This window comes from Oryzias latipes, chromosome 4 (genome assembly GCF_002234675.1).
Source record: "Oryzias latipes chromosome 4, ASM223467v1".
NCBI classification, from domain to species: domain Eukaryota; kingdom Metazoa; phylum Chordata; class Actinopteri; order Beloniformes; family Adrianichthyidae; genus Oryzias; species Oryzias latipes.
Window position 1 is genome coordinate 32827181 of NC_019862.2, and position 11969 is coordinate 32839149.

The following is an 11969-nucleotide window of genomic DNA, read 5'->3' on the forward strand; positions in this document are numbered from 1 at the left end:
TGTAGGCTGCCTCGTCTCCCTTTGAGATGAGTCAGACGAATGTGGTGTCATCAGCAAACTTCACGATAAGGTTGCTGTCGCGCTGCGGACTGCAGTCGTGGGTGTAGAGGCAGTACAGGAGGGGGCTCTGCACACAGCCTGGGGCCGGTTAGTGAGGAAGACCTTTAACCAGGCACATGTGAGGGGGTGCAGGCCTAAAGTGAGCATTCGGACATAGCTCTGCTGCTCCTCCAGGTGGCTCAGCGCAGCATGCAGGGCAGTTACAGTTTGTAACTTGCGGCTTTAATTTTTTTAAAATCTGGCCACACGATCAAGACGTGACATTTTCTTCCCCCCTTCTGCAGTCTGTACTCCAATCTGAAACCCTCTAAAATCCCTGTGAAACAGAACAGAAAACATTCTTCCCTTTGTACATCGCAGTTCATCTTTCCTGGTTTAGCTCATTCTTTCTGAGCGATCATGCAGCCTTTTTCAAACAGTGCACCCTGTTCTATGTTCTGATTGGCTGGAGACCTTGTCAATCAATCTCCTCAGTCCGTGCAGTCTGGGGACGCGGAACGCGTTACGTGGAGCTCTTAAATCAGAAATTTGTGATTGAAATTTGTGATCTTTGTTTTCATTCTAAGATCCTGGACCTTATTTCTAGGAAGGTTTGAGAATTTAAACAAGAGAAAGGTGTGAAAATGTTCATGTTTGTGTGAGAAAAGTGTAAAAGTGTGCAGTGAGGAGTTTTGGTACCATAAAAAAACATCTGTAAACAATCATTCTCCGTGGATTTCACAGATCATGGTTATTTTTAGAACGAACACTGCGAAAAAGCCCCCAGAATCAGGAGATATATTTGTCTGGATATCCTCAGAAATACCCCATATCTGGTGATATCTACGGTGGATACTCTCCGGACATGACTGTTTCTAAGTTCATGTCCTGAGCATATCAACTCAGAGTATGGGACACTTTTATTCTGATAGAATCTGGAGATGAGATTCTCTCCAGATATGAGATGCGTCACTAGTGATATCCAAAGTCAGGATATTTCCAGATTCTATCCATGTCATATCTGTTGATATCTGATGTCTGTATACCAGTCATATCTGAAGTTAGGATTTGGAACATATGGCCAGCAGACATATCTGAAGAACAAACACTAGTGATGTAAGTCAGGATATTTCAAGATACCAGTCATATCAAAAATACATAAGAAATAAAAGGTGACAGAAAACCGGTATTACTCAAAAATATTTTATTACAAAATAAATAAATAAATCAAAAACCACAAACAAACATGCATCCTTTTTTTCTCTTCTGCCAGATAGCAGCTCTTGACTGGTGGTGGGTTTCCTTCAGTAAAGCCAGCTGAGTGTCTCGTGCGTAATTTTGGCTCAATTCCACTCCTCCAGTTTTCATCCCAGGCTTTATGGCATTTCAGCATCACCATGGTTAGCCTAGTGGAGCGCCACTTTGGCGAGGCTTGATAATAAGATGGTTTGTCCTCGCCACTTTCCTCGTCGCTGACATAGTTTGCATTGGCTCTTTTTATATATGACAGATCCTCTTGATTGCCAATACTGCGCTCTCTGCACTGGCTGCCTGTTTCTTTTAGAATTGATTTTAAAATCTTACTCTTGGTTTTTAAATGTTTAAATGGTCTGGCACCTCCTTATCTTTCTGAGCTCCTGCAGAGCCATTGTCCTCGTAGAGCTCTGCGATCTGTAGACCAGACCAGAGGTTCCAAGGACTCGACTGGTGACCAAGGGGGACAGAGCATTTTCAGTGGTTGCTCCCAAACTCTGGAATCGTCTCCCCCTGTCTATGAGATCTGCCAGATCCTTAAACGATTTTAAATCTCTGCTAAAAACTCATCTTTTTACATTGGCTTTTAACACCAGAGAGAATGATAATTAGACAGTTTTTTTTTTGTTTGTTTTCTTTTATTGATGATTTTATTATCATTTTACTGTGTTTCTTTGAATTTTACCTATGGTTTTAGTGTAGTTATACGTGTGCAGCACTTTGGATGTCTGGAAGATGTGAAAGTGCTATACAAATAAAGATTTGATTGATTGATTGAGAATCTTCTCAGCAATTCTGACCCTCTTTTTGAAGAGCTGTGGACCAACAGGAAAGGAAAATATTATTTTAATTAGAGGAAACAACATACACACACATACACAGTTCAACTGGACCATGCACGACCTGAGTAAATGAAACAAGTTCACAAATAGGACAACTCACCTGATCGTGCTGACTCGTCCTCCTTTTGACCTCCTCCTTGCTTCTATCTCCATTCTCTCTCTTTGTATTTGAGACTGTCAATAGCTCGATTGCAAGCTCCTAGTCGATGGAAATATGAAATGTACAGAAGATGAGGTCAACATATTGCAAACATGTTTCCAAAGTGGAATATTCAAAATGTGCCATGCAGACTGTCACAGAGGCTTATCTTAAATATCCATCGTCAATGCTATATCGTTATTGTAACTTAGTGTTTGGTCCTAAGACATGGAAACACTAAATGAGCTGTCTATCACACTAATACAATTGCAATCCTATTCAAAAAATCTCTGAAAAGAAAGTAACACTGATTATTGACATTGAGTCTCTCACATTATCTCTAACTTATGGCGAGTTGTGTAAATCCAACTTCATGTTGGTGCTTACTTCTAACTTGGTGGAAACTCCAACTTGGTTCCACATCTTTCACTGCTGCCGTCATCTCCTCATTGTGTGGTGTTCTGAAGCTAAAAAAAAGACAATATTTTATAACTGACTGGAGTTCTTGTCAAGTTTCCTAAAATGATAGTGAGAAAGAAACATACTTGTCATCTGCCCCGACCTTCCACTGGAGCTGCTCTCCGAGGTTCTTGTGTTTGTGATGGACAAGAATCTGAAAGAAAGAAGAAGTCTGTTAGGTTAAAGCAGGGGTCGGGAACCTTTTTGGCCAAGAGAGCCAGAAACGCCACATATTTTGAAATGTAATTTTGAAAGAGCCATACAATAATGTAGTGTCCCTTCCCCACACTGAGGCACGGAGACTTAACCTCTTTTAAGATTCTTTATTCGGGTTACTGCAGACCGCAACAAACGCCGAACAATTAATTCAGCAACTCCTGAATCTCTCCCGCCGAGACGAGACGAGAGAGCGTCTCCTAACTTTATATTCCCCTGCTCCCGCTGCAGCCCTCCCATTTCCATTATTCGGCCCATAGCTGAACCCCATTGGTCCAAACTACCTAACAACTGGCTGAGCGACAGAATGAGAGCCAATCAGATCTCTGCTTGATGCGTTCATGAACTCCAGAACTTTTAACGCGGCCCAACAGCCATCCAACTCAGTCCGCGTCAATATGTTTAAAACTAAATAAACAAGTGAATGTGTGCATTTGATGTAAATTCAACACTTTTAAAGTACAATAAGTCTGTGGATTCTTTTTAATAACATTGTTATGCTGTTGCTAATAAATGATGAGTATTTCTCGTGGTAGTTTTGCTGATGGTCTAGTCTGGTTGATACGTGGTGAGTTTCTGCTTCATGCAGGCGTTGAGACTTTAAACGTGATCGTAGCTCTGAATGTTCTGTAGATGTGAGACAGACTGATCACATGCAGACCTGGAGCCAAACACACACTCACACGCTGCAGTGAGTGACGGGCAGCGGGTTTTACCTATTTACAATCCCTGCGCGATTCACCTGCTGCCTGTCCCCACAACCCCTCACCCCCACCCTCTGCTTTCTCCCTCACACATCCCGTCCCCGCTAATGCGCGCTCTTTCTCAGAGACGGGAGCGCAGTTTTAGGCACGGCAATTCACAGGTTTCCGGGTGGTACAAACTCTGTGAATTAATAGACAATTTTAAACTTATACTATTGCTGGCGCAGATTTGTCTCTCTAAGCACCGCTACTACTGCGCGCCTCTGCCATCGCATCGCGCACGAGAAGGACTGGTCTAATGAAGAAAAAAAATTTGAATTAAAGATTTGTCTGCGAGCCACATGTGACCATCAAAAGAGCCATATATGGCTCGCGAGCCATAGGTTCCCGACCCCTGGGTTAAAGTAACATTGCTGTTCTGGCCAATGTTCTAGAATACAGGCACCTGCCCAACACAAAACCCCCCAGCAGCCGAGTGCCAAACTCAAGAACGCATGTAGCTTATAACCCCAAAGGAAGATCCGCCAACGTTTTCCGACCACGGTCAGAAAGAGAAAAGTCCTCGCAGGAAAGGTTCAACATAGGCTAAACATGAACAACCTTTTTTAAAGTGCAAAAAAAAAAAGTGAACACGTGTTTGTCTGTTTGGCTGCTTTAGTGAATCGTGCTGCTGCTTTTATTCGTCCGTCTTCATGTTACGTCACCGGAACACCAACATATTAACCGTGTCAGCTATCAGTGAGGATCTTAACGGGGTGACGATGTTTCCTATTGCGCTGAATTCACGCTCCCACGAGGAGCTCGTTGCGCATACAGACAAATGTTTTCCTGCCACTTTTGACAGAAGTGCAGACACATCGGGGCGCCTGCGCTCCACCCTCGCCCCGCAGGCTCCTCGCCTCTCCTTTCCCTCCTCCGGCGCCCTTAGCGAGAGGGGGGCCGACGTTCGGACCCTGTGCAGCCGGTTCGGGCGCAGCTGCCGGTGGACCCCCGTGTCTCGGTGCTGCCCGCGCTACACAGGCCCCACGGCGGTGGGGGGCGACGTCTGCCGCTCCAGGGGGGGAATCGGGAGGAGTGACGCCGCGGCCGCCCAACACGTAGAACCTAAGAAACCTAATTGACATAGTGCCCTGGGTCTCCAACATTTGTCCATAACCGCACGAGAATACACAATAATTAGCAGATGAATATGTTTATAGTTCAAATCACACACCATATGAGTCCTCTGTGTCTTCAAATAAATAAATAAATAAATAAATAAATAAATAAATAAAGTGTGGGTCCGCGGTGACGACGTCCCGCGAGTGATGAGGTTTTAAGGTCTGACACCGAATCCCAGGAGAAGCTACTAGGCTGCGCGGATGATCCATGATCCATACGGATCACAGGCCCCGGTTCTGCTCAGACGTGTGCCGCGGATTGCACCCCCATCCCCTCCACGCACTTCATTTAATCTGTACGGTCACGTCCTGCTGTTTACCGCGTTAAAGTCGCTGCTCGACGTTTGTCCGTTAGGTGATGAGATGACATGTTTCTGGGTTACTTGAAGTTTTATACAAAAGCGAACTTTTTCAGCACAAAATATTTTTACACACTGAAGATACATACGGAAACTTCGGGGGGGGGGGGGGGGGGTGTCGTATCCGGTGTTCTTGTAACTTCTTCTTGGTTTTTTCGTCCAGCCTCTGTGATTATGTTTCAATCGCTTCAGATGAAGACTCTTTTCCTGAAAAAAAGGGAAGGATGTGGTTTACTTTTGCTATTTAAAATAGCCCCCAGAATTGGTTAAATATAACCCCGTAGCCTCCAAGCCCCGAATATAACTATAACATGCCCATTTAGATCAAAAGTTTTACCTGAACTTATCGGCTCGGCCGGGTCACTGCCGCCAACTCCCGGATCCTCTGAGGTCTTATCGTTGTGAGGACGCGGTCGGCCTCGCTTACTAGAGGGTGTCCATGTCTCCTACGATCAACTTTTATTCTTCTTTTCCGTCTTCATCTTCGGACCTAACGCTCCGTGCCGCCATTGTTTTCAAACAGATTGCGTCATGGCGGCGCGGAGCGCTGTAACTCGACAGCTGATTGGTCGCGTTGCAGAACGTGACCAATCAAATTTCACTTTACTGGAGCTCGGGTAACACGTCACGGCCGTCCGTTCTCCTCGTGTTGTTTTGCGGCTTCGAAACTACTGAAGACGTTTTGTTCCCGGCAGCATTTGGAGAAAGGGCTGGAGTGTGACCCAAAAATCTATGATAAATAAAATAAAAAATGAAAGAAGTTTCTTTTAAAATCACTCACAAAATGTACCCCACTAATCAATTCATGCTAAGATACATTAAAAAATTGATTTGTCCCTTTTGCAAAGAACATCCAAAAGCAATTAACCATCTTTTTTGGAATTGTACTGAAATTAGATTTTTTTTGGAAGAAGTGTTTACAATTTATCATTAATCATATTCACCCCAACTTCACTCTGAAATTTTAATATATAATTTTTGGGTTTTATAATAAAAACTTGGACTCAAATAAAAACTAATAATTAATGTTATTATTATATTTGGCAAATTGTATATTCATAAATGCTAATTTTATTCATCTTCTATCACCCCCCCCCCCCCCCGTGTTAATCAAACAAATTGAAATGTATCTCAGTTAAATCTCTAAAAGCCTTAAGAAAGCTGTATGTTTGTATGAAAGTTGTGGAAACCTGAATGTTTTTGTGTAAAAGGCATGTAATATGTTTGCTCTCCTGTACTTACATTTTGAAGAATAAAGTAAAAAAAAATGAACTTTCTTCACCCACTCCCTGAAAACACTAAACAGAGCAGCAGTTATCATTGATTTCTTACCAAAAACAATCCTAAAGTTTTTTAAAAGGTTTCTTATGTTTTTTTTATTGGTATAATCTGAGATACTGTTTTACAAAACATCACAAAAGACTTTCCTGCCACTTGATACATGCTCAGGAAGAAATTGGCTGTTAAAAATGACAAAATTTGTTGTATGCCCGAAGTGCCATTGTATTTATTACCTTTGATGAAGCAATGAGGATATTACTGTATATCTTAATCAAACTTGGGTTGACTTGTCAATACTTTTCACACCTGTTTTTAAACATTTGTGGGAAAATATAAGTGCAGAGCAAACTCAGCTTAACAGATCAGATGTGTAATTCAAATTTGTCATGAACAATATATGTCTGGAAAAAATATATGTTCTTTTGAAGTATCTTGTGCATATAAATTGCTAGGCAAGGCACTTATCAAACAAGTGATACATATAATATCCAGAGACAATACATGTCCTAATTCAGTATCGCCTTTGCACATATCACAAAATACGGTGTAGGTACCATAACCTTTCGGCCTGGAACTTCCGTTCGGGGTCCTTTCGACTGAGTATAACATCACACTACAGTAACCCCACTTGGACAAACTACGTAGCATTGACATCTGCTTGGGCGCTACGTATTTTCATTTCACGTTACCTTTTGTAACCTAAAGGAGTTTTTCCCCCATAAATTGTGTATGACAATATTCTTTGTCATTTTTATAAAGACATGTTGTCACAATCCGCTCGTTACTCCAGTTTAAGTTCAGCCGTGGCTGAAATTTTTGTCAGCACGGCTAAGTGTTGCCCTTCCGGGTCCGTTCTGTCAATAATAAAGCAATGGGTGCACAGATTAAAAGAACTATAAGAGAACATGAATTCAATAATAATCATAACAATAATAAAGGCACCTTTCGAATACTATCTCGCAGCTCTGTTCGTTTACAACAGACGTCATAATAGTTTCTTCTATGGTAGTATCGTAAATTGGTGAATGTGGAAAAGAGTAAGGTGATGAGGTGTACGAGGTTAAAGGGTGAACGCAGATTGAATGTGGCATTAAATGGGGAGTTGTTGGAAGAGGTAGAGTGTTTTCAGTATTTTGGGTCGTGTGTCTGTGTGGATGGTGGAATAGGGGGAGAGGTAGAGTTTAGAATGAACGAAGTACGAAAGATATGGGGGGGGGGGGGGATGAAGAGAGTGATTGAATGTAGATCACTGGAAAAGCATGCGAAACGGAGATTCTATGAGGGTGTGGTGGTGCCTGCAGCGTTATATGGGGCTGAAACGGAGTCTGAAAGTGGCGGAAAAGAGGAAGCTGAATGTAGTTGAGATGAGATGTTTGAGGAGTATGTGTGGTGTGACGCGTATGGATCGTGCGAGAAATGAAGTTATCCGAGAGAGAACTGGTGTGGTGCGAGAGTTGGCCTATAGAGCAGAGCAAAAGGCATTGGGATGGTTTGGACATGTTGAAAGAATGGAAAGGGAGCGTTTGGTGAAAAAGGTATACGAATCTGATCTGAGTGGAGTGAGAATGAGAGCAAGACCGCGAATGGGATGGACAGAGGGTGTAAGGAGAGCGCTGAATGCCAGAGGGATGACTGTGGTGCAGGGGAGAGAGGCTGCTCAGGACAGGGATGGGTGGCGAGACTTTGTGTATGAATGAATGGATGGGTGTGGTAGAGGTCTGGTCTTGGGATGAAGCGGCAAGGGGAAACCAGCCTTGGCTGAGGCCCTGCTGTGGAGGTGCCCATACTGGAGTGTGCAGCTGACCCTGGTTCAGTGTGGTGTGGCTTAGACCAGGCCTTAGACCAGTCTCACACACACACACACCAACGCACACACACGCACACACTGAAGGAGGAGGGTTGGGGGAAGAGAAGGAGGGAGTTAAAATTGTGTGCCCTGTCTAGGCTATCCCACCTTGGTGGGACACAGCCTTGGTAAATAGATAGATAGTATCGTAAATTGTGTCCAGACCAATCACTGTCTGACACGTCATCAGACCAACACACAGCCAATCACATAATGTGACGTCAGTACTAGTCCAAGTACCCCGAACAGAAGTTCCAGGCCGAACGGTTATGGTACTTACAGCGGCAATGGTAACTACCGAGGATATGCACCAGAAATGCCTCAACACTTAGATAAGTATACACTACAGATACTACAGGATATTTACCTTCTTCAGTATCTTTACTCCAGATATTTCCAGATTTGACTTCAGGTCATATTCGGAACTTAGATATGACCAAAATAAGACACAACCAGTATCTTCTGCCCGGATACCTTCAGATATGCTGCCTGTCTGGATATGCACCAGAAATGCCTCAACACTTAGATAAGTATACACTACAGATACTACAGGATATTTACCTTTTTCAGTATCTTTACTCCAGATATTTCCAGATTTGACTTCAGGTCATATTCGGAACTTGGATATGACCAAAATAAGACCCAACCAGTATCTTTTGCCCGGATATCTTCAGATATGCTACATATCTGGATATGCATTAGAAATGGTCCAGATTCTTTAGATATTTAAGAAAGTATCCACAACAGATATTAAGGATTCTGGCTCTTTTCGCGCAGTGAGATATAAAATGGGAACAAAAGTTTTTAACTAAGCTTAGAATATTTTGTTTTAGAATATAATTTTCAATCCAAATGTTTTCATCTACATTCCATGTTATATCATTCTCACTCCACGCATCTGCTCGTGGTCCGGCCCTTCTATTGAATTTAAGAACCTAATGCGGCCATTGAGTTAAAATAATTGCCCGCCCCTGCTCTAGATGGTTCCAAAGGATCTTGACATATTCTGAGTGTGATACAACAGGGGGTTCTCGAACTGGCAGCCCAAAGGCCAAGTCCGCTGGAAGGCGATGTGATCAACGGAACAGGAGTTCATATGGTGTGAACCCTGTGACCTCATTTTTCGTGCAGTTGTAAGCATGTACAAGAGGTTTTATGTACTCTCGCCACTTGGACTTTTCCAGTGTGTCCAACATGTTTAAGAGTGTCCTGTTGAAACGTTCGACTGGATTTCCACGTGGGTGGTAGGGCGTAGTTCTACTCTTTATTATCCCAGCTGTTTCACAGAGCTCTTTGATTAATTTTGACTCAAAATCTGGTCTTTGGTCTGAATGCAAGCACTCTGGAATGCCATATGGCAGTGTTTTTCAACCAGTGTGCCGCGGCACACTAGTGTGCAGTGGGAGATGGTCAAGTGTGCCGTGGGAAATTACCCTCATTAATCATTCACTGATCTAAAAACATTTTCCATCTCCAGGAAATCAGCTCTTTGTTCATCCAAACAGGCCCTGATAAAACACTGAGTAGTGAGGAATATAAAAGATCTTAAAATTACTTTTTCTTTGTGTTTATTTGATTTTATTAAAGACATTTTGATAAGAATGACGGTATTTACCTGCAGCTATAGCGGTTTGCGGGAAAGTCCCGCCCCTTTACCTGTCTCCGCCAATCATTGTTGAAGGCTTAATCACATGTCAGCAGTCTGACCAATCAGAAGTGGTTAAAGTCTTCACTTCCTTGTTCTTAATTCTGCTCATAAAGTCTCTCAGTTCCAACAAAAATACCAGCTAAAGCTCGTCTTTAGCGGTGTAGCTTTCCACAGAGTCCGGTGTCAGACCGTGTCAGACCGTGAACAAAACAATGAAGCTCACAGACGCGAGTCTTTCTGCCCTTTTTCGGCAGTTTTCACACTACATCTCCCATGATGCATTGGCTTAAAGGGCCTGTGTCCCAGCGCACAATGAGTGCGCGTGAAATGTCTAGAAACCTCAACGGACAAACAAACAGTTTCTAAATTTTCTAATTTAACTTTTATTTCATCTCTTAGAAAAAACGGCCGCAACTTCCTGCTTTTTTGGCCACAATTATCACAAAATGCACGTGAGATTGCGGGGGGGGGGGGGGGGGGGGGCTGTCGATCAATAGAGACCATGAATTTCTGCTTATTTTTTTTTTTTTTTTGGATGCTGGTGTGCCGCGGGATTTTTGTCAAGGTTAAAGTGTGCCGTGGCTCAAAAAAGGTTGAAAAACACTGCCATATGGCACTATGAAGTCATTCCAGAGACACTTAGCAACAGTCTTGGCTTTTTGGTTTAGAGTTGGAATGGCTACTGCAAACTTTGTAAAATGATCTGTGATGACTAGAATGTCCTTGGTGTTTGAACTGTCAGGTTCAATTGACAAAAACTCCATACAAAGCACCTCGAGTGGACGAGACGTTTTAATGTTGAGAAGTGGTGCGGCTTTCTCTGTCAGTGTCTTACGACTGACACACCGGTCACATGTTTTTATTGTCCGTTCCATGTCCGCTGCCATTTTGGGCCAGAAAAATCGTTGGCGTAGCAGATCCAGGGTGCGTTCTATGCCCATGTGGCCCATGTCATTGTGAAGGGCTAAGAACAATTGGCCGCAGCCCTGGGGGAAAAACACGACCCTCCTCTTGTCGTCTCCTATATAACACTCCGTCTTCCAATTCCAGTCGGTTCCACTCTCGTAGCAGTAGGGGCAACTCTGGCAGCTCCTCTCTGACCTGGGGGGGGGGGACTTTTTCACTAGTGTTGAGTTGATGAACAACTTCACGGGTGGCCGAGTCAGCCTGCTGCTCTGCTCTTAAGTCATCATGAGACATTGAAGGGATGGAAAAGGCCATTACTGTTTTCATCAAAATCGGGTGGAATGGCACGAGCAGTCTCAGTATCAGGTAAAAAGACCCACGTGAACCAAACCTTTTCCTCTTATTGATTTCTATTTAGGATTATTTGGATTTAAAAACACTGATTAAGGGTTAGGGTTCGAACTAGGGTTAGGGTTAGAGACAAAATTAGGGGCAGGGTTAGGATTATAAAAATTATAATAATAATAACTTTAACCATAGCCATAATAACAGTAACAATGATAATGAAATCTCTCACACTGTTCACCATAAAAAACACCCTGGGTCATAAAACATTCAGGCCTGTTGGCACTCTTGTTCCGAGCAAATATATCCATCTTCATTCCATTTTTGTTCTTTCTTTATCTGTCCATACTGAGTTGCTCTGAATGCCGCATATTTTTAGTGATTCGAAACCATGAGCCAGAAAATGCTTGACCAATGGTGTATGCACCCCTCTCTTGTTAGCAATATTGTATTTATGTTACCACATTCTTGTGCTAATAGAATTTTTGGTTTGTCCCACATATTGTCTGTCACACAAGGAACAGGAAATAAGATAAACACAGTTTTGTGTTTTGGTGTGAAGTTCTGTTTAATTTCAAATAGTGTGTGATTTGAGTTATTTCTAATCATCTTGGGTCTCCAGAAAAATGTTAGGGATCTTTGAATTTTAGATTGCAAAGGCTTTACTTTTGCTCTAACCAGAAGGTCTTTTAAGTTTTTATTCCTTCTGAATGCCACAATTAATTTATGATCCTCCAGTAAGCCATGTAAAATATCCTGAAAATTGTTCTT

General features: G+C 42.7%; 1 long non-coding RNA gene across 2 annotated transcripts; it reads right to left on the bottom strand.

Annotated features, from left to right (window-relative positions):
• Nucleotides 1-792: 792 nt before the first annotated feature.
• Nucleotides 793-6073, bottom strand: LOC105358148. Of its 2 annotated transcripts, XR_002873235.1 has the most exons (6): nucleotides 5510-6053; nucleotides 5262-5379; nucleotides 2820-2887; nucleotides 2662-2741; nucleotides 2236-2334; nucleotides 794-2108 (listed from the first exon to the last, which is right to left on the bottom strand). It is a non-coding gene; the product is annotated as an uncharacterized LOC105358148 (long non-coding RNA). The 2 variants fall into 2 exon arrangements; XR_002873234.1 differs by having other exon boundaries at nucleotides 793-2108; nucleotides 2236-2741; nucleotides 5510-6073.
• Nucleotides 6074-11969: the final 5896 nt, after the last annotated feature.